Source organism: Cyprinus carpio, chromosome B7 (assembly GCF_018340385.1).
Source record: "Cyprinus carpio isolate SPL01 chromosome B7, ASM1834038v1, whole genome shotgun sequence".
In the NCBI taxonomy this organism is placed as follows: Eukaryota; Metazoa; Chordata; class Actinopteri; order Cypriniformes; family Cyprinidae; genus Cyprinus; species Cyprinus carpio.
In genome coordinates this window covers 27,480,863-27,502,158 of record NC_056603.1, presented here as the reverse complement: position 1 = coordinate 27,502,158, position 21,296 = coordinate 27,480,863, and the positions used below count along the sequence as shown (strand labels likewise).

Genomic DNA, 21,296 nt, shown 5'->3' with positions numbered 1-21,296 from the left:
TGTGTGTGTGTGTGTGTGTGTGTGTGCAGAGTGGACCTCACCTGTCCGGTCCCTGGCGTGTCCAGTGGCTCATGTCTTCTGTCAGAGTGAGAGCAAGAGAGAGACAGTGATGACGTGACCAGCGGGGCCAGCTGAAAGGGTCAACCCTTCAACCAGTCAGAGATAGAGGGAGAAAAAGAGCAAGAGACAAAGACAGAGCAAGAGAGAAAGAGAGCCATGTGGCAGTGATTTCCCTCTGACAGGCTGCCAAGGCCATCAAACGTTGCCATACTGCACTGTCATTCGCACCTGCATTTTGACGGTGCTCACAGCACATTGAGACAGAGAGAGGGAGAGCTAAAGAGGTGTTTTTGAATCAGCTCTTGAAAGTTGAAAGTGTATTTTCTCAAAAATTCAATAACTTTTCTCAGAAACGATTGGCTTTTTTCCTTAAAGCACTATTTCTGTTTGATCTGACCCGTAAAAATGTGTAGCTAAATTAATTCAGTCAGATAATAATAACAACAAATGCATATGCTCTTCCTAGTAAAAAGGTCTTAATTTCATATTATATATGGCCTATAGATGAAGCCAATGTTATACAATGTAAACGTTTACATAAAGAATGAGTATTCATAAGCTTGGTGCTAGAATGGTCTGGATTTGCATCTTAAGGGTAGTTGTGTGACTTCACCTGCCCCCAGGTGAACACAGTAGGAAGCGATTGAGGTGAGACCCCCCACGGGCCTGTGCTGATCTGACGGCAACTTTCGTTCAGCTCTTAACTCCCGGAGTGAGGGTCTCCCCTGCAGTCAGCTTCACCCAGAGGGAACCAGCTCCTTTAGATCTGAAGCTACGTGGGTGGATGTCTTTGATCACAACTCTGCCTTAATATGGAGGGCCGCTTACTTCACACAGCACCAAGAACTCTTACCTGAGTCACATACACACACATTATTAACATCCTCTCCCTCAATCAGGCCCTTAAATAGCAGCACAACCTGGAGCATAGATAAAAAGAAAAGCGAAAGAGAGAGTACAAGGAAAAAACAAAGAAAAAAGAAACACAAACGACTGTGGCTAACTGGCCTAATCCTCCAACCTTTAATTAAAACCTTCTAATGATCTATGAGAGCCAATGAGAGCGAAAGAGTCTTAGAGGAGAAAGGGAATAAGAAGAAAAAGAAAGAAGCCGAGCGAGAAAAGAGAAAAAGTCATTTTCCAGCGCTGCAGTCTATTTTTTCCTTACCCCTCCCAGGCCTGCGTCTCATCACCTCCAGACACACTTTTTCGAAGACATTTGTTGAAGGATTTACTGGACTCCGGAGGGGCCCTAAATTTGCAATGCAATAACCAGAAGCATATGAAAGAGTAGCCTATACAGACACTTTTAAGATCCTTTTATTATCCTGATAAGAAGACGAAGAAAAAAAAAACATAGGGGAATGGGGGAACTGGGGAATAAAAAGATATACAGAGAAAGAGAGAGACCTTCTTACACTTGTAAATTAAATATCTCAGAGGAGAGAGTGAATAAGGGGAAGTTGGGTGAAGTGATGAAGACTCACTGAACATTTTTTAGGTGCATCTAAATCACATGAATCCAACTGCTGAACTATGATGCGATAAAGATTTGAATCACACACACACACACACACACACACACACACACACACACACACACACACACACACACACACACAGACTTTCATTAATCAAAGATGCATTACTTTGATCAAAAATGACTGTATGGACGCCCTGTATAATGTTACAAAAGATTTCTATATGATATGAAATTAATGCTGTTCTTTTTATTCTTCAAAGAATCCTGAAAAAACAAATCACAATTTACACAAAAATATTGCTAATAGATAATAAGAAATATTTCTTGAGCAGAAAGTCAGCATATTAGAATGATTTCTGAAGGATTATGTGACACTGTAGATGAGTAATGGCTGCTGAAAATTGCAGCTTTGGCATCACAGGAATAAATATGATAAATAGCAAAAGAAATAAAATTATATAAATTAGAAAAAAGGATGTGCATAAACTTAGCACTTCTATATACACTCACACACATATAGTTTCTATAACTCCCTGACCCCCCCCCCCCCCTCTAGCTGTTACCTTTTAATTCAGCCAGTGCCCTTGGCAGTATTAGCACTGTGCTTTATGAGTTGAGTTACAGATTTTATAAGTCTCCCCCACCCCCCCCCTTAATATTCATGTCTACAAGTACTTTGTACTTTAAACTGTTCATGTGAACATGTCATCAGATTAAATTGGGCCTTGGTTAAAGTGACTTTGACTTTCACTCTATAGCCATTTAAAAACACCCAAATAAATAACCCCAAATATGCATGTGCCCCTGTAATATATTATTTTGAATCTGAGCAATTATGCATTACATAATATTTGTGTTACATACACTCACTCTGCTCTTACTAAGTTGCATGCTCAATACTTTATCTCATGGGAGGATATCGGACTGTGACTAAGCATTAGACTACGACTAGTCTTAACCCCATACTGTGGGAGATGGATGAGCTGAAACTGCATCACTTCACAGAAAGAGGAAAATGCACAATAGGCTGTCAGAGCACAAGGGTGATTGGCTCACAGATGAAGAGGATCTTGTCCTGGTAATATTAAGGATTACAAGTGCTCAGCCCCCTTTTACTGAGTTACTGCTCTATGTCATATGGCATGGCTCCTCAGCCTAGTGCTCATTTTAAAAAGTATATCTTGAGCTTAGGAACAGTAGGCTGTAGGGTTTTTATTTAGTTATTAATTTTGCAACTTTTATCTCACACACACACACACACACACACACACACACACACACACACACACACACACACACACACACACACACACACACACATATATATATATATATATATATATATATATATATATATATGTATATATATATATATATATATATATATATATATATATGTATATGTATATATATATATATATATATGTGTATATATATATATATATATATGTGTATATATATATATATGTGTATATATATATATATGTGTATATATATATATGTGTATATGTGTATATATATATATGTATATATATATATATATATATATATATATATATATATATATATATATGTACTGTATATAGGTTTTATATAATTTAGAACAAACATATACTGTACATTTAAAACACTGACACAAATTCAGTTCACAAATCGTTATGCCCTATAAGATGAATGGAAATCCTATTTTAATATTTGCTAAATAACTCGCCATTTTTTTTATTGCAACTGGAGCTAAGTGTAAAACATTATCAGAAAGTCCAGCTTCAGCCTCTGCTATGGTGTAATGACCTACTCAGTGCTTTAATGTAAACCTTTCTGCTTGCTTCTCTTCTCTCAGGTAATTACTTACAGTCCGTAACTGTCTCTCGCACACATTTACATTTTCAGATTGGTTGTCTTGCTGAGGCCATTTTAATGTCCTTTTTGTATTCCAAATCTGTGCGGTTCCACCCGCCTGGACTAATGATTTTTTTTTTCTGTAGTGCATTTGTAATCAAATTCATTTGTTTTCCTGGCCGAAGCGCTCACGCTAACCTCAGCTGACGAGTATCCGTTTTCTCTGTTTCTCTTTCGTTTGTTTTTTCCCTCTTTTTGCAGTAAGGGCAGCTCAACATGATGAGGTGTGTCTTTAATATCGGAAGTGGAATAGGAGCACCTCAGCAGGGCATCTAAATTAACCTGAAGCTGAGGAATGAGGAAGTCTCATAAAGAAAATGAATAAACAAACAAAAAGACAATGACACTATAATCGCCACCCATTGAGCTGGAGCTGTAATACAGAACGAATTGAACTCTAAAGTGATCTGAATACCAAGTTGGGCTTTTGTTGAATGTGCACATTTACCGCAGTGAGCGTTTTTTGTGCCTCAGTGCCTGAAGAAAGTGACAGGTGCTGTTTTTGTTGGATGATGTTTACAGGTTGGGTCATGCAAAGTACAGCACGAGAGCTTGCCTGCAACGATCAGGATCAGTCGATGTGGAATCCGAAGCGAGTCCTCATGACAGATGATTGATAGGCCTCAGCTGCGGCGCTCCCAATCTGATCCTCGCCGACGATAATGCATTCTGCTTTTGTCTGCCTATCACCTAATGCAGTGGTCGAAGATGACAGAGCGCTCGCCGCACTTTGCGGAGAGAAAGAAATGATATCTTTTTCATTGGAGCAAAACCAGAAACTATGAGGAGGGGGGGGAAATGGAGGGAAAGATGGAAAAGTTCCCCCGCTTTCTGTCTCCAGAGAAAGAGAGGCCTTATTATCCACCTGCATTTGCATGATGAGAAAACACAGCTCATATTCATCTTAGTAAAGTTGTAATAAATGATTTCAACAGCATCATCATCAATTTTACGCAGGTGCGCTTGTGAAAATCACTCACTTCAATCAAAAGAACCTTAGCTCCCCCTGTTAAAGACGGCTCATTTTTTACTATCACACACTATAACGCTGAAATTTGGAGGAAAGAGTGAAAGAGCGAGGAGAGAGAGAAAGAAGTTGAAGGGAAAAGAGAGACAGATTGTGTTCCGCTGGATGGCGCTACCGAACAATTAACAAGACTGACAGCCAAACTAAAAAAATATATATTTTGTGATGGTGGTATGACAATAATCATGACATAAATGTAACTAAGGCGAGCGTTAACAAACAATAAATAAAGACGACCTGTAAATAAACCGAAAACCAAGAGAGAGACAGAGAGATAAAGAGGTAGGGTGATGTTCTGGGGTCACTCTGAGCTAAATCGACTACTTCAGCAGAATTCCCAAATGCCAAGACAACACCTCAGCCTATAATGACCAGAGATCCTCCCCGTACGCTTCAAACACCCAGCAGCACAGCTCGGGGAATTAACAACAGCATCATACACGACGCCGGCTGGATTTACTCGTTGTTGTGCTCTGCACACCTGCTCCTCACGAAAGTCTTAATTGGCAATTACTGCAGTGCTTTTGTAACACTTGTATGCCTGATTGTGTTCAATCTAATTTTAATCAACAAAGGTCAAATCCAGGACAACAGCTAAAGTAATGCTTAATAAAGCTTTGTTACTTTATAACAAGGACGTATTGTTCATATTAAGCAGTGATTACCAAGTTGATTAGATTCATTACACATTTATTGAAGTAGCACTGTCTCTTTTGCTAGAGTTTAACAAAGCTAGTATGTGTTTTGGGGAGAAAAAAAGATCAGAAATACCAAACAATCAAATTTGTGCAAATTTGTAGAGTTTGGTTGGAAGAAAAAAGAAAAACTAGCACCAACAAACTGAAAGTGCAGGTTTATTATAGTCAAACGAACAAACTGACTGGCGTCTCATTTGTATGTTATATAATGAAGTGTGTTTGAAAAGCTCATTATACAGGTTGGAGTGCTCTCTCTGCACCTATCTATGACAGAGTGACCCTGGGTTAGAAACCCTCAGGAGTAGCCTCACATATAAACTCATGCACTCGGGTTGTTTTTAGCTTGATAAGCACAGTTGTCGCGATGGTAGGTGTGAGAGGATGTAAAAGGCCATTTATCTCTGCGAGCGAGAGACTGAGTGAGATCAGTAATGGCTTTTGTCATGAGTCTTAAACTCTTCTGTGCACTCAGCAGTGGAGAAGTTGAGTGTAGAAGGGCAAAATATTCAAAATATTAAGCTGAAAATGAAACCTCTTATTAGCTGGATTAGACTTTATGTAATCATTTGCTATCATGTGATGCAATAAAATAATATAAAAAAGTTTAGTTTTATTTTAATGGAAATAATTTATTTGCTAGCAGGAGAAAATTAGTAAATTCCCTTTTTATTTGATTTGCAGACTGAGCAAAAGACTTGTTTCTGTGGATCCTGAAATTCTTGTGATGCCCAAATTGACCACACGTTGTGATGTTTTGATTGAAAACTGGGGAAATTGATCTTGCATAACTTTTACTGGCTCTTCAGGAAAAAAAAAAAAAAAAAAAAAAAAGATTTTAGTTTTGTGGTAAACAATAATGTGTATCTTTCATTTATCAACTGTCTGCTTTCTCAATGCATCTTACTTTCCAAAATGAAAGCTTAGTCCCCTTCCCTGCTACATCATCAGTGTTGAACAGCACACAATAAACTTGTCTAAATATGATTCTTAGGAAATTTACAGTTTAGAAAAGGCCTTAAAAGTTTCATTGAAAAATATCTACAAAGCTTGATCAATTTTAAGTAATAAGTCATGTTTCTGTCTGTCATAGTGTTTTAAGAAAAAGTTGATAATTAAGAGTAGTATGTTTGCTGTCCTGCAGTGTGACACTCTTTTATTGTTGATTCCATTTAGTGTTTTAAATTTATGTAGATAAATACATCAGGGGACTTGGAGGTCAAATGTTTTAGTTAATTTGGCTGGTCTTATTGAAAAAGGGGTGTTACCTGGCCAACATGCATAGGAATTTCTTGATGTGTTTTCCGTCAGTGCAGATTCAACAAGAGTGCAAGTGAAGGCTGTATGTCAGCAGGATGAGGTTGATCTGTGTGATACTGTGTTATCTGATGCTTTTGAAAAGGGAAAGTTTCTTAGTGAAAAAATGAATGCGTCTGACTTAGATCTTGAAACTTTTGTTGTGCCAGAATTTTCTCACTCATTCAGGCTCAAAATAATGATTGCGCGCTGAAAAGTGTCGCGTTAGTGCAAGTGTTGCAATGCTGCACTCAGGTAAGCAACAATTTTATTGGGACAGTGATGCGTAAATGGAATGCACGCTCGTTGACTGGGAGATAATGATTGGGGTACTGTAAATCAAATTGTTATAAAATTACTAAATTCCACAAAATAACTCTACAAAACCCTAAGCTCCATCTAAAACCCCCTAAATTGTATAATTATTATACAAGAATTCTTCATGACCGCATGTTATTTGCAGTATTGGGGGTAACGCATTACAAGTAACTCGAGTTATATAATCAGATTACTTTTTTCAAGTAACTAGTAAAGTAATGCATTACTTTTTAATTTACAAGAAAATATCTGAGTTACTTTTTCAGAAAAGTAACACCAGTTACTTAGTTTTCCCATTTATTGACTGACAAGTCTCCTGTCCCCATATTGGGAAAAATTGGAAGTAAAGAGGCGTTGTGTGCACTGTGTGAACTTGTAGTTCTAGACTAAATGTGAATGTGCATTAATTCATCCCATTCGCAAAAAAATTATTTAGTATTCATCAAAATTAATTAAAACTGTAAAATGCAAACTCAGAATATGACACAAACCTGCAATAATTAAATGTGTTAACACAAATGTATCTAATCCCATTTTATTAACTAATATCTTTGCTGCTGACCTTTGATGATCCAGTTAATTGGCAAAATTAATAAGCTAATTATTAATATACTAATTATAATTATATAATAATAAGCAAAAATTACTTTAGATAAACTAACAATTGTGCTTCATTATTTTTTTTTTTTTATTGCTAAAGAGTGTTGAACCTTCTTCTCGTGTGTTCTACAGTACAGACATGAATTTACTTTTCCTTCAGCCTGAGGTTTATTTATTACACTTTTTGGTGTGAAAGGGCTTTTACATCTGCTATAAATAGAACTTATTATATTCAAATCAATTAAGCCCTGCTCATATTTAAAAATTAACGCAAAAGTAACGCAAAAGTAATGTAACACATTACTTTCCATAAAAAAGTAACTAAGTAACATAATTAGTTACATTTTTAGGGAGTAACGCAATATTGTAATGCATAACTTTCCCAAACACTGGTTATTTGAGACTAAATTGAATATTGTACATTTTAATATATATATATATATATATATATATATATATATATATATATATATATATGTGTGTGTGTGTGTGTGTGTGTGTGTGTGTGTGTGTGTGTGTGTGTGTGTGTGTGAGAGAGATCATTTGAAACCTAACGCAATGTTTACTTCATGTCCATGTCAGTTTGTTTTACCCTATTACAATTATACTTAATTTAGAAAAGGCCTATACTATTTTTGTTCATAATTTCTAACATCTTAAATTTTCTAGAACACATGTATTTACAGGTATCTTCAAGCAAATAATCTGTTAAAGCATTTATATTGTTCAAATAGGCTCACACCGTAAACAAATAGTTTGTGGTTCAGCTCTATTGCATTCCCCCCCCAGCATGCACTGGGGCATTTACATAGTTGTTTTATTTATTTATTTTATTTAGTAATCTGCTGCCTAGTGGTATTTAAAATGTTCAGTTGATTGTTACCCTTGCTGTGTTTTATTTACCAAGTAGCGAGAGGTGTTTTGTTTGATTTTATTACTTTGACAACAAGTTATGTTGTCAACACTTTGCTCTCCATTTAAAGTTTTAAAGAAAGCCCTAAAAAGTGCATATTATTAAACAACTTAAAAGTTACATTAAGGGAGTTTTATAACTGTACATTACTTCTTAAACACTGTTTATAAATAGTTGATTAACACAATGATGGGATTTTTTTCTCCTTTTAAGTTGAAAAAAATTACGTCAAATCATTAATCTGACGAATTCAACTCAAAAGGCAAAGCAAACAGTTGCCTTTTTTTAAGTTCTGTGAACACCATCTCATTTTTTACAGCGAGTGGAGCTGTAGGTAGATGTGGCGCTGGTGAATGCAATCACACTCTGGTTTGCGTAATTGGGTTTTAACACAGGGGAACAATAACATCTACCCTCAGTGTTTTTGACACGGCTCCAAAAACGCATTACTGCTCAGCGAGGATACCTCCACATTATGTCTTTCTTTCTTGTAATATACCAGCAGAAATGTGCGCGCTTGTTTCCTCTCCCACTCTTTCGCGTGCTCTCTCTCCCTCTTTTCTTCTTTGGCAGGAAGCGAGGGAGTGAGAGGAAGTAGCGGCACATAGCATGTCTTCATTAAAGTGTCATCCTCCATTATTTGGCTCCTATCTCAATTAGCACTAGCTTTAATAAAGGAGCCCTTTCTCACAATCTATCTCTTTCCCTCTCCTTCCATCTCATTCTGCTTTCTGTTTTCCTTTAGCTCTTCTCGTAGGATGGAAGAGAAGAGGCTTGCATCGCTCTCCCTTCCTCTCTCCTCGCTTGTGTCTGGATTTCGATGGCGTACGGAGGGCCGGCACATCTGCAGCTTGCTTCTGCCGACTCTTTCTCACCCTCACCCCCTCTGAGAGCAATTAGACCTGCTTGCCTTTGGCTGAGCTGTGAACGCAGGCACCAGATCCCCCTGTAATCACCAATGCAGGGAAGCCACCACATCGTTACACCACTACAGGTCACAGCGGGGCCCTATCACACCACGTTCCACAGGAGAGAGGGAGAGCAACCGAGACTCACATCCTCTCGCCGTCCCCCTGGAGAGAACTCTTTATTTAAGTCTTGTAAACCTATATAAATCTAAAGGCAGAGATCACACGTTCCCCTCTGAGGCGCTACTCTGGGTATTACCATACACTTGTGCGCTATTTCCCTCCTCAGCTCTTTTCCGGGGGGCCGCAGAGCTGCCATTTTATATTTAGCCCGGCCCCGTGGCTGGTTGCCTGAGCTCCGTAATTGAGCGCATACATTTGCAGTATCTGTATGTGACAGTAGGTGACAGCCCCTCTGTAGAGGTGAGGACGGCCTGGGCTAGTCAGCGGCTGATCTCTCAAATTGTACTCTAATTGGGGGATATTAAATAAGCCATCCCACTTAGCCTCTGGGAGGCCGATCCATATTCAGCCTTCTCTTCATATCTAGACTGCCTCAAGGAGCCTGGCTCGGGCTAAAAGCAGCGTCCGATGCGTGGATGTGGTTCGCAGATATGGATCATTCATAGATCCTTCTCGCTCTCGCGCGCCAGACAAACAAACGCGGATGAGCGCGTGTTCTAACATGAAATCTGCTCCCGGCACTTTTAAGTCTTGTTTATGATAAAGTCTCTCATTATTAATGTATGTCAGTCCTGTTAGCAGTCTGAGCTTTTTCATAGCGTTCAGTTAGTGTTGTCTCAAGGGATCAGAATCATCAACAACAAACACGATTTCCTTAAAACTACTGATATGTGTGATAGAAAGATGTTTTTATCGCTTTGGAGCCACGCATCTGTCAACATTACTAAAGCAGCGCTAGCATTTCGTGCACGTATGTCATTTATGATAATTATTTTTTACGTAACAGGTTTTCTTTTTTAGTCAAAATAAATATGAAAACAACAGTAGTAAGGTTACTGACAGAATGAAGTGCTGGAATTGGTTGAATAAGAGTGTTCTTAGTTTCCATTCAACATTGAAATTTACTTTCTTTACACTCTATGTTAAGGTATCTTTATTACAGTGTAATAAATACTGAGTAATATTAATACTCAAATAAATACTGAGCAATTAACATGCACTTACTATATAGAGTTAGGGTTTGGTTTATGGTTAAATGCTTGTAATTTATGCAGTAAATTATGCATATTGTGTAAGTTGTGACACGGACACTGTAAAATAGTGTAGCCATTTTTTTTTTTTTTTTTTACAGTCCTATTCCATATCCTCACTATCTGCTGTGTACTGTAGTAATTACAATAACTGGTTATTAACTAGGTATTAACCTTAACCTAACCTCTTCGGTAAGTACACTGTAAGTGCACACACTGTAAAATAAGCTCCGACCAAAATAGTGTTACATTTATTTAGAAAATTAAACAACACATTTTATAATAGATTTATAAATGGAAAACATTATGTAAAAAAATATGATTTTTTTAAATTAAATGTTTATATTTAAATAAATGTATATTTATTTGACTTTTCAGAATTATTGTGTATGTTTGAAATTCTATAGATAATTTCTCATTCTGTAAATTGCATGTTTTTGTTATATTCAATTTATAATACAGTATGCCCCATTTATTTCAGAATATTACAACTATTATTTTATATGAAAATTGTATAGATTCTATTTTAGAAGTTTTTTGCAAAAAAAAAAAAAAAGTTACAAAAGAATAACAGATAATGCCACTAGCATTTTCTAATATACCATATATGACAGTGATACATTGCAGGACGAATCTAAATTAATTATAGCACAAATGTCAAAGACATTCATGATGTGCTTTACTGTCACTGAAGTACAGGACTCTTGACTTGGACAGAGAGGAGATGAAGGCCAGGCACATCCTTAAGTCCCACAAGAAACCCAAAGGGACGAAGACCATGTATGAATACTAGAGGAGGTTGCAGTAGTTCCCTGCCTTCGTTGGCTTTTGGTTTCTAATTTAAGATTACTAAACACACAACAACAAAAAGCAAGGTGCTCTCGCTCATGAACGCTCAGAGGTCGATGCAATTTAGCAGGGCAACACTCCATTAAAAAGGCCAATGCCATGGCTTAAGGGGAACAATTTTAATGATGAAAATGTTGTTTCTCCAAATCAAACATATTACTTATGCGACTTTTTTCCACTCTGTCAGGAGACATCTGTGATCACTCAGCCTTTTTCATCCTAACACAGGAAGGACGAGAGGAAACGAAACAAAAAAAAAAAAAAGAGAGAGAGAGAAAAGAGAACAACAATAAACACAAAGATGATTTATAAGTACATCCTCTGGTGCTTATTCTCTAACCCCTTCAAACGCACGCACGTACGCACTCGTACATATATTAAAAAAGCAGGGTGGATGTTTATTAATATATTATATGCCAGGCATGGGAATGTGGCTGCTGAGGAGTGTAATTGCAGCGTTGGAAACATTCCTCGGAGGAGCTTGGCACATATTAAAAGGGAAAACTTGAGACATGTTTGTGATAATATTCCTAATAAATCTCAGCGCGGGCCTCCGACTCCTTGACGTTAACAGTAACACGGCCGTTCATCTTGGTTGGAGCTCCAGAATTTAAGATTGGTCACAAACAATCTGAGCGGCACCGGATTGCGCGGGGAGAGGCGGCCCCTGCATGCGCCTTGCGCTCCCATAAATCTCCTCTTCCTCCTATGCAAATGATGCAAGGCTTTTAATTGATAATTTCTCACATGGGCCTGTGCGCTGGTGGACTGGAGGCTTCTAATGAGAGAGAGCCTATAGCATGTACTTTAAAGCCAGAATGAGCAATCACCCTGAGAAGTGGGGTAATTATTTAGCCCTGGGTAGGGTTGAAGTGTGTGTGTGTGTGTGTGTTTCGAACAGGAAAAAAAGGGGGCAGCTTTTTTAATAATGTGTGTCTTGAATGTTACCTTGCTTGCGCAAGCGATACTGAGTGTAAAAGGCGAGCTGAATTGATAAGGCGGATCCGTGTTCTCTTTTAATGCAGCTTGTTGTGTAAACGCACCTCGATCTATCTCATATATTAGAGAGTGTCGGCCAGGAACAATGGATTGCTTTTTTTCACACATTACTGTCCAGTGCACAATGACAATTTCATTTGATTCCACAAAAATAATGGGCCGAGATGGAATCAAAAATTAATGTTCAACTTTTGGAAGGTCCCATGAATAATTAAGCATAATTAATTCTTCATGATGGATGTCAAAAAATCACCACCTAGCCCCTGTTTTGCCAGGCCTTTTTTATTGTGGCATGGCACCATGGCCTTTTGTAACGCAGAGCATTTGTGATGATAAAACATCAATCTGTTTATCTCTATCTGCATTTTGCTAAAATATGAGGAGCTCCACTATACATTCAGATAAACTGATAGAAATCTGTCTGTTGTGTGTCGTAAGTGTCAGTGCTGTTTATGTAGGCCTGTTTGATTTGTAGCTTGTATATGTGAGTGTGTGTGTATATATGAGCACACTGGAGTCGCCCTCTCTTTATTTCAGTGTGCTCAGGCACCTATACAGCATTCGTTGGCCCTTGTATGACAAACCGTGTATTAAAAAGAAGGCATTAAATATTTTCTTGAGAGGCATTAAATAAAGTGGCATTTCTTTGATTCAGTTCACACTGGAGCACAGCAGCAATATTCCCTGAATATTATATCTTTTCTCTTTTTTTAATTCTTGCTTTACTAATTTTTGGGTTAGAAACCCATTAGATTTGATTAAGGTTTCATCTGATTTCAATACAGAGCCGAGTGACATGAGCTGAGCAGTAACATGTAAACTGATGACAGCACCATAATTATATCTTCACACCAGTAGGGGGAAGAGTGTACAAAGAAACAAGCATTAGTGTAATGGGATATTTACAGTCATTCAAGAGCTCTCAGCCTAGAACAGCTTCACAATACACATGTGCTCAAACATGCTTTTAAGTGCACTGTCCGTATGTCTAGACATATACAAGTCCTAAGAGTATTTGGACACGTGAACACTTGAATTTAAATATGTACTGATGTATTTGCATTAAATTAAATATTATATACATTTTTTAAGAAATAGAGCACAAAACACCCTTTTCATTTAAAAAATACAAGATGATTGTATGTACTGTATACTAATAAAATATCAAATAAAAATATACATATATACAAAATATATTTGTAATGTTAGAGTTTAGTCAGTTCTCAGAAAAGCTCTTGTAGCAGTTTGCAAATGACATTTAAATTGATATTTGGTCAAATATATTTGATATTTGTCCTATAACTGTTAAATGTCAAAATACTCTTTGGTGCCACTGGGTAAAAACAAAGTATTTCAGTTGTGGATATATATTCTACAAACTTAAACCACATTTGATAGTTTGATATAAACTATGCAGTGAAAATTGGTGAAGCAAAATTATGTAATGCAAAATCCATGGTTTTGCTAATTGAAATATTATGTGCAGATGTTTGGCTCTTGACAGTTTGTGAATTTCATACAATAAACACATCTGAATTACCAGCGATTAGTAAGGAACCATGTCCATCAATCAACAATCCACATTTGTTTAGCTTGTTTGGACAATCTATTATTCATATTTAGACAAAATATTACAGTATTTCATTGCCAGTAAATCAAAACACACACACAGGCCTACAAATGTCTACATCGTCAGATCAGTTTTGAGAGTTAATTCAAAGAATCAAAGTGTCACCGTTGCACTACATCAGTAGCACATTTTATCAGTGCAACATGCTTATCCATTTATCATTGTGATCCTTCTTTCCCTGTCTGTGACCCATTTTGCTCTTTCCTTTGCTGCAAACTACTCTACGGTGTGCTTGCCTTCCTGTCTCTTTCGTCCTCTTTTCTCCTCTCCTTCTTTCTAAAGGGGGTTCATCAACCGGCTTGTTGTACAGCGCAGTAATTAGCAGCGTATGCTTGTATTAATTAGTGGTGAGTGATCTCGTTTTATTAATATGTACTGGAGTGCGATGGGGTAGGAGCCAGAACAATAGGGCGGGCAGTTTGGCGGCCTCGCTATCGGCTGACCTCTCCGTGCTGCCGAGACACGGGACGGCCAAATGGTTAAACCCATTATTAAACATTTTATGCTAATGCTGTTTGTTTTATAAGCAAATTAACGGTGTGGATTTGCTGAAAACAGGTGCTGTGGTGTGAATGCGTACTAAATGATGTGATACTGGAGGAATTAATTAGAGCCTTGTGCGGTAATTAGATGCAATAATTTGTGTGATTAGCGGGCTGTTTAAGAAGGAAGACACACTCGCAAGTTAATGCGCATATGCACACACACACACACACTGTTTCTTCTTCACACATATGCTATGCATGCTTGGATGGGACAGTTGTTTTGTTGTCCCGGATCACAATAGAGAGAGAGTTTGAGAGACGAGGAACTTCCTATTGCATACTTCAGAAATGATTCATTAAAAAACGCTGAGGTGGCTACAGCTAATTACCAAAATGAGCCGGTTGTTGGGGCTCGCTCATCCCTTTTTAATTCCTTTCCTCTTGTCCTTCCCCTTTCTATCCTTAAGTCAAAAAACCTTCTTACCTCAAAGCAAAAGGGAAGCTTCTCCACACAGCACTTCTAAATTTGGAAAGGGTTTCATGATAAAAGACAGAACCATTTTTTCCCCTCTTCTCATCCTTCCTTCTGTTCTTTTCATTACATATTATTAAAATCATAAAGTGCATAATTAATTTTTGCAGATGCAGTGCATTTGGAGCTCACTCGGATTCAGTTAACAAGGCGGCTCTGCATGCAGTCAGTCAGGTGGAAAAGATCCTGGAAAAGTTTGGAGATCAAATGAGATGGATGCAGACTTACAAGTGAACAGAAACACAGGTATTTCAAAACATAGACACTCATTCAAGCGAAAGAAATGAGTTTGCAGAAGACTTAAGTTTTGTTGATCATTCTGACAGTTTTGGTGCTTATGTTCTCATCCCATGATTCTTGCCAACAATAACACAGGTTTAAACTCCCAGCTCCAAACACACTTCTCTGGCTGGGGCGATGGTCATCCTCTCAGGCCATTATTGACACTGTGTGTGAACCCATCTCTCTGCAAATCTGCAGATAAATCTTCCTGTGTTTCGGACTCACTTTTTATGGCCAGTGGGACACGTCCTGGTCCAACCCCCAACATCCCTCTAGCATCACAGGCTAACGTGATTGGAACCACTTGTAGATGAGTGTGTATCCTCTGGGCTGTACTTTATTGTTTTTATTTGAGGCAGATGCATGAGAGGAGATTTGACTGACACCCAATAAGCTCAACTCACCTCGTCTAACCTGTAGGCCCCTCCTTAACTCCAATGCAGCACCACGTTCACTCTAGACTAATTGGTAGCACTCTCCATTTTAGGCCACCAACTCTTTGTGGTATTAACTTCTATCTCCTAATAAAAACTGTGAGGATGAGGAAAAGCCAGCATGATTAGGGGAGTAGAATTTTGGTTAATGTTCATTTGTGTTTAAGAGATAGTTCATCCAAAAATTACAATTCTGCCATTGTTTACTCGTGTCGTTCCAAACATGTATGACCTTTTTTTTGGTCCATAAAATCAAAGTCAGTGTGGTCCTACACTCTTAAAAATAAAGGTTCTAAAAGGGGGTTTTCACAGATGCCAATCATAGAAGAACTAGTTTTGGTTCCTCAAAGAACTTTTCAGTGAACAGTTTTTAAAAGAACCATTTAGTGTGAAGAACATTTTAATAATCGAAAGAACCATTTTCCACTGTAAAGAACCTTTTGTGGAATGAAAAGGTTCCATGGATGGTAAAGGTTCTTTGTGGAACCATTAAAGAACCTTTATTTTTAAGAGTGTATGTAAACAAATACAATACAATTTGAAGTTTACATTAATCAGTGCACATGCATATGTTACATGGAAGCCCAAATTCTGCTTGCTTGACTTGCAAGAACCAGTGAAGTTTCTTCTCTCATGTTAAGCAACATTTGAACTTTTACTTAGCATATTTGGTGTGCTCTATGTCTGTGAATTTATCAACGTTTATTTGGGAATAAAAGCCTACTTTAATCTTGTTTATCATATAATGCAACCGTGCCACTTCAGAAGACTTGGAATAAACTGCTTGATTAATATGGATACATTTTTCAATGTCTTTTTTGACTTTTGGAGGTATGGACTTTGAGTTGAGGGACAGAAATCACTCAGATTAAAAATATTATCATTCGTGTGCCAAAGATAAAATAAAGTCTTGTGGGCGTGAAACACCTTGAGGATGACTAAATTATGACAAAATTGTTATTTTTGGGTGAACTATGCATTTAACCCTGGGACATGTTTCAATTTTCGGTCGAGTGTTTACACTGAATATCGAATTGTATGGACATGTATGACACATGCACCGATGACTGCTTTGTGATGCTCCACCTGAGCTGCAAAGGACATCACAGAGCTGAGACATCTTGAAACTTTTGTTGTACAATTACCTTGTGTTCTGCTTGCTTATCCACATTGTTTCGACATTGTCTTTTGTTGTTTTTATTGCATTTTCCTACTACTCTGAGTAGTGCTGCCACCTTGTGGACCCACCAATTTGTGCAGTCAATTCCAGGCATGACCACAAATAAAGTTTAACATATTAACATAAACCCTGATTATTTTCAAAAGTATAAAGGAAAATGCAATAACTAGTCAGTAAGACATATATTATTTTGAAAGATTTTAATATAATTATTTAGTAAGAATATGCTAAATTGACGAAATGTGATGGTAAATACATTTAGAATGTTACAAATGATTTCTATTTCTAATAAATGCTGTTCTTTTGAAAGCTCAATTAATACAAAATAAATACATAAATAAAATTACAGTTTCCACTAAATTATTAGGTAGCACAACTGTTTCAACACTGATAATAATAAGAAATGTTTCTTGCACATTAAATTGGTATATTACAATAATTTCTGAAGGATCATGTGACACTAAAGACTGGAGTACTGATGCTGAAAATTCAGTTTTGCCATCACAGGAATAAATCACATTTTTAAATGTATTAAAATATATTTAATATACTAACATATATTTTTAAATATATTATATTTACACACACACACACACACACACACATAAACATGGTGACTAAACCTGGTGACTCACACTATAGTTATTTAAAATTGGAATACAATATAACTGTTTTCACTATATTTTTTATTCGAGTAAATGTAGCCTTGGTGAGCATGAGAGTAAAAACATTACTAAATTATTACCAGTCCCAAAGTTTTGAACGGTCGTTTGTTTTTATGTATCCTCTTCATCTTCTTTATGTCTTGTAGAATGTCAGTCCAAAAATCTTTTGTTTGGTGACATTAAGAAAGCCTGTGTGGAAACACCCCCTCGCACTCATACCTACTGTAATTGTGGAATAACAAGAGCAACCTGGGGGACACAATTTGTCATCTGTTGTATTAGAAGAGGAAAAAAAAAAAACAAGTGAGAAACACGTATTGCACTTTTCCTTAATGACCACTTCCCATTCTCCTTCCCTTGGCAGAGCTTTGCTATGCCGCTCATTTAAAATATGCATATGTAAAAAAGTGCCATGTAAACACACACCGACACATACAATAAAATGTGCATAGGGCCCAAATACGTGGATGTTGTTATAGGAAGCAAAGCACTAATGAACGAACAAGCTGAGATGAGGTGCTCAGTTTATGAATCATTTATGTCATTATGACAAATGACATGGTAACCTTAAAAGGCCTTAGAATATGAATTTATACAGAGCGAAGTGTATGGTATGAAAGTTTTCCCTGTAGAAATTGAGTAGAACTTGGTTAAACATGAAATTCATATTGGCTTCCTAAAGCTGAATTCGACAGGGGGGCCACACAGAGCTCATAGGAGACCGCCGAACATGAATTATTACCGAATATAATTTCAGCTATTAGTTCACCATGCTGAGTATCAATCACTAGCATCTGAGGTGGAAATTAATATTTTGTGGAAGAAAATAGAGCGAGAGTGAGACGGGGACTCATTTTCTAAGATTTCTATATTTTTTGAACTCCTGCAGAGTCTGAGATTTTTATATGTGGTGTTGGGATGGGTCGGACCCATTACCATACAGATTATCCACTGACATTGCTTAGACAAATCAAATTAACATGCACTGAATAAAAGAAAAAGAAGTGGAATAGGAAAAAAGGATTATGTGTTAACATACCATGCTTTCCAGTTTTGTCTAATCACTGCCAGGGTCTATGTTTTGTCTCGAACGGAAAGGGAAATTAGTTTTAGAGGGAAATCCTGCGGTCTCACTGCCTACTTTTGGCTGGCTTGTAACCTGGTTTCTTTGAGTTTTCTGTATGGTTTCCTGAGGAATAAGAGGGATTAGGATCAGGCTGAACCATAACATGACGCTCAGTTGAAAGAATTTCAATATGTGCATTAAAGGGGTCCGATCTCAAGGAATCCTTTTTTTTTTTTTTCCCTGATCGTCTGAGATAATATTTCATTGTATTAAGAAATGATACTGTAACTTCCAGAACTCAACCAGACCTTCTTTGGAAACTGAGCCTCCTGAGTAAAAGTAAATTGTGATAAAGTCCACTTATTCTTAAACTCTTCCTGACAGTAGATTTTATAGATTCTTATGCAGCTTATTGGTTGATATTTTTTTTTTTTTTTTCATTGCAATCAAACTCTTTATATTTGCCACCACCCCCTAATCTTTGATTACATCTGAGGCAAAGAGTGCTTTTTTGTTTGTTTAAAACAAGGTCTGTAATTGTTTCAATTCAACCAGAAAGTTTTGTGCACTTGTCACAAGATTTAGTGAAAAGGCTGTTATTGACAGATGGAGCAGCACATATTACACTTGACTGCAAACCCACAGCTTGTGTGTGAGCTCTGTTTTCTTTTCACATTAAAGAGTCTGTTTAGAAGCTACTGTTCTGATGTCTTTTTTCTCTCGCTCTGTTTTGATTTTTTTTTTTTTTTTTAAATTTGTCTTAAAGGGACTGAGGCATAAAAAGCTTTTAATTAAAACAAAAAATATTAAAATAAAATAAAAAAGTTTAATTAAAGGGTCAGTGAGATGATAAAATATTCTCATGAAAAGTTTTGTTTTGGTACAAAACTACTTTACTAATATTATAATATGTTATAAATTATTAAAAAGCACTCTTAGACCGTGCTTGTGTATTTTTAGTATTATTGTTATAATATGTTAAAGTATGATTATTATTTTTCTGTTTTGTGCTCACAAACGTGACAGATTTTTTTTTTTTTTTTTTACTGATTTATTTTATTTATTTATTTATTTTTAATGGAAAAGACAATAGTAAAACAACAGTTCTATTATGGTTTTATACAAACAGCAAAATAAGAAATTTCTAATACATTACCGTTCAAAAGTTTGGGGTTGGTAGAATTTTTATAATGTTTTAAAAGAAGTCACTTAGTTAAAAATAAAAATGTTATTGTGAAATAGTATTACAGCTGAATATATAGGACCAGTTTTACTAAACAGGGCAAATTTCAAAACAGTGTCGATGGACGTGGAAATTTCTGTGGGTGATTTACTAACAACCGCGCAAATTAAAGAACACACACGCGACATCCATTTACATATCGACCAACACAATATACCAAGCTCAACGTAAATTAGCGTAGTCACAAATAAAGAATAAAGTAACCACAGTACGTTGAAAAAAAAACGGAGGCCAAAAAATGTAGGTTTGCCAGAAGTTTTGATAGAGCTGGTATTGCGTGACTCCTAGTTGGGTTCCAATTCATCTTTTATTTCCTGAAGCAAATTTAAAACAACATGGCTTGGCAAACGATATTGTTCGAATAATGTATTCTTCTGGCATTCCAAATAAAATGAATATGTGTGGAAAAAAATCCTCTGCCTTCTACCATACACTCTCTGTTCTCTGCGGTGCCTCCTGCTAGCAACAATAATTGCAGCCATTTGAAGCGCAAAATAGTTTAAGACATGCTTTTTTTGGGCATTGAATAATGGCGCGAATACCAGTACTTTGACAAGTGCAAACGTTAGTAAAATGTGTTACATGATTCATTTGAATACTCTCCTCCCATAACTTTGCATCTGAAAGGGAAACTCCCACAAATTCATAATCAATAAGGTCAGGTGCAAAAATAACTGTCCATGCCCTTTCAGCGCTAATTCTTCACTGCGCATCTTTAGTAAAACCTGACAGTACAATTTTAACGCCAAAAGACGGTTTGCACTTGGCGCCAGCTGTTAGTTAAACTGGCCCATATTTTTATGTTTTAACATATTTTAAAATCAATTCATGTGATGTCAAAGCTGAATTTTTCAGCAGCCATTACTTCAGGGTTTTTTGTTTTTTTTTAGAATGTTAATTCATTGCTCATTGATCTATTATAATAATGGTCAAAAACTTTGTAAAATTCTAATGGGACAATCTGCCGTTATGGAGACACCAGTCCAGCACATATCAGTCGATGCACATTACTTTGTTGAGAATTATGAGTTGTGACTGTCAGTGCTGTGAGGCCCACTGCTACAGAATGACAGGCCTTGAGCTGTCACATGAGGCCGTCACACATCCTTTCCATAACTGCACATTACGTCTGTGTTATTTTGGCCAGATCGTATGTCAAAGTGAAGGGAAAAAGGAACAGGAAGGTTTTCTACGAAGCTGGTCAGATGGCCGCTAATGACCACTCTAGATTGACTGCATTACACTGGTGTTTCTTTGGTTCCGTTTATTGTTTTGTGCAGCGACCTTTGGTTGAGTGTGCGTTAGGACTCTGGACTCAACCGAACGCATTTCCTCCTGATTATCGTGATGCCTGTCAGCTCGCAGAGATGTTCCCCTACGACCCCTCAAGACAAGACCCCCTCTTCTGCTACTCCTAATAGACGTGAAACGCTCCAGTCAATAATTTTTTCTACTAGTCTTCATCCCTCTCTCTCTGTGTGTCTCTCTTTCTCAGATTGCTGGATATCAGGAGGAGGT

The 21,296-nt window shown here is 37.0% G+C and overlaps 1 long non-coding RNA gene across 2 annotated transcripts in view; it reads left to right on the top strand.

The window, feature by feature from the left end:
- LOC122137994 overlaps window positions 1-17,115 on the top strand; it is a 46,707-nt gene extending 29,592 nt beyond the window's left edge. For both annotated transcript variants that reach the window (XR_006155214.1, XR_006155213.1), the window contains 2 exons: window positions 15,019-15,154; window positions 15,284-17,115. This is a non-coding gene — a long non-coding RNA (uncharacterized LOC122137994). The remainder of the gene's footprint in view (window positions 1-15,018; window positions 15,155-15,283) is intronic.
- Window positions 17,116-21,296: the final 4,181 nt, after the last annotated feature.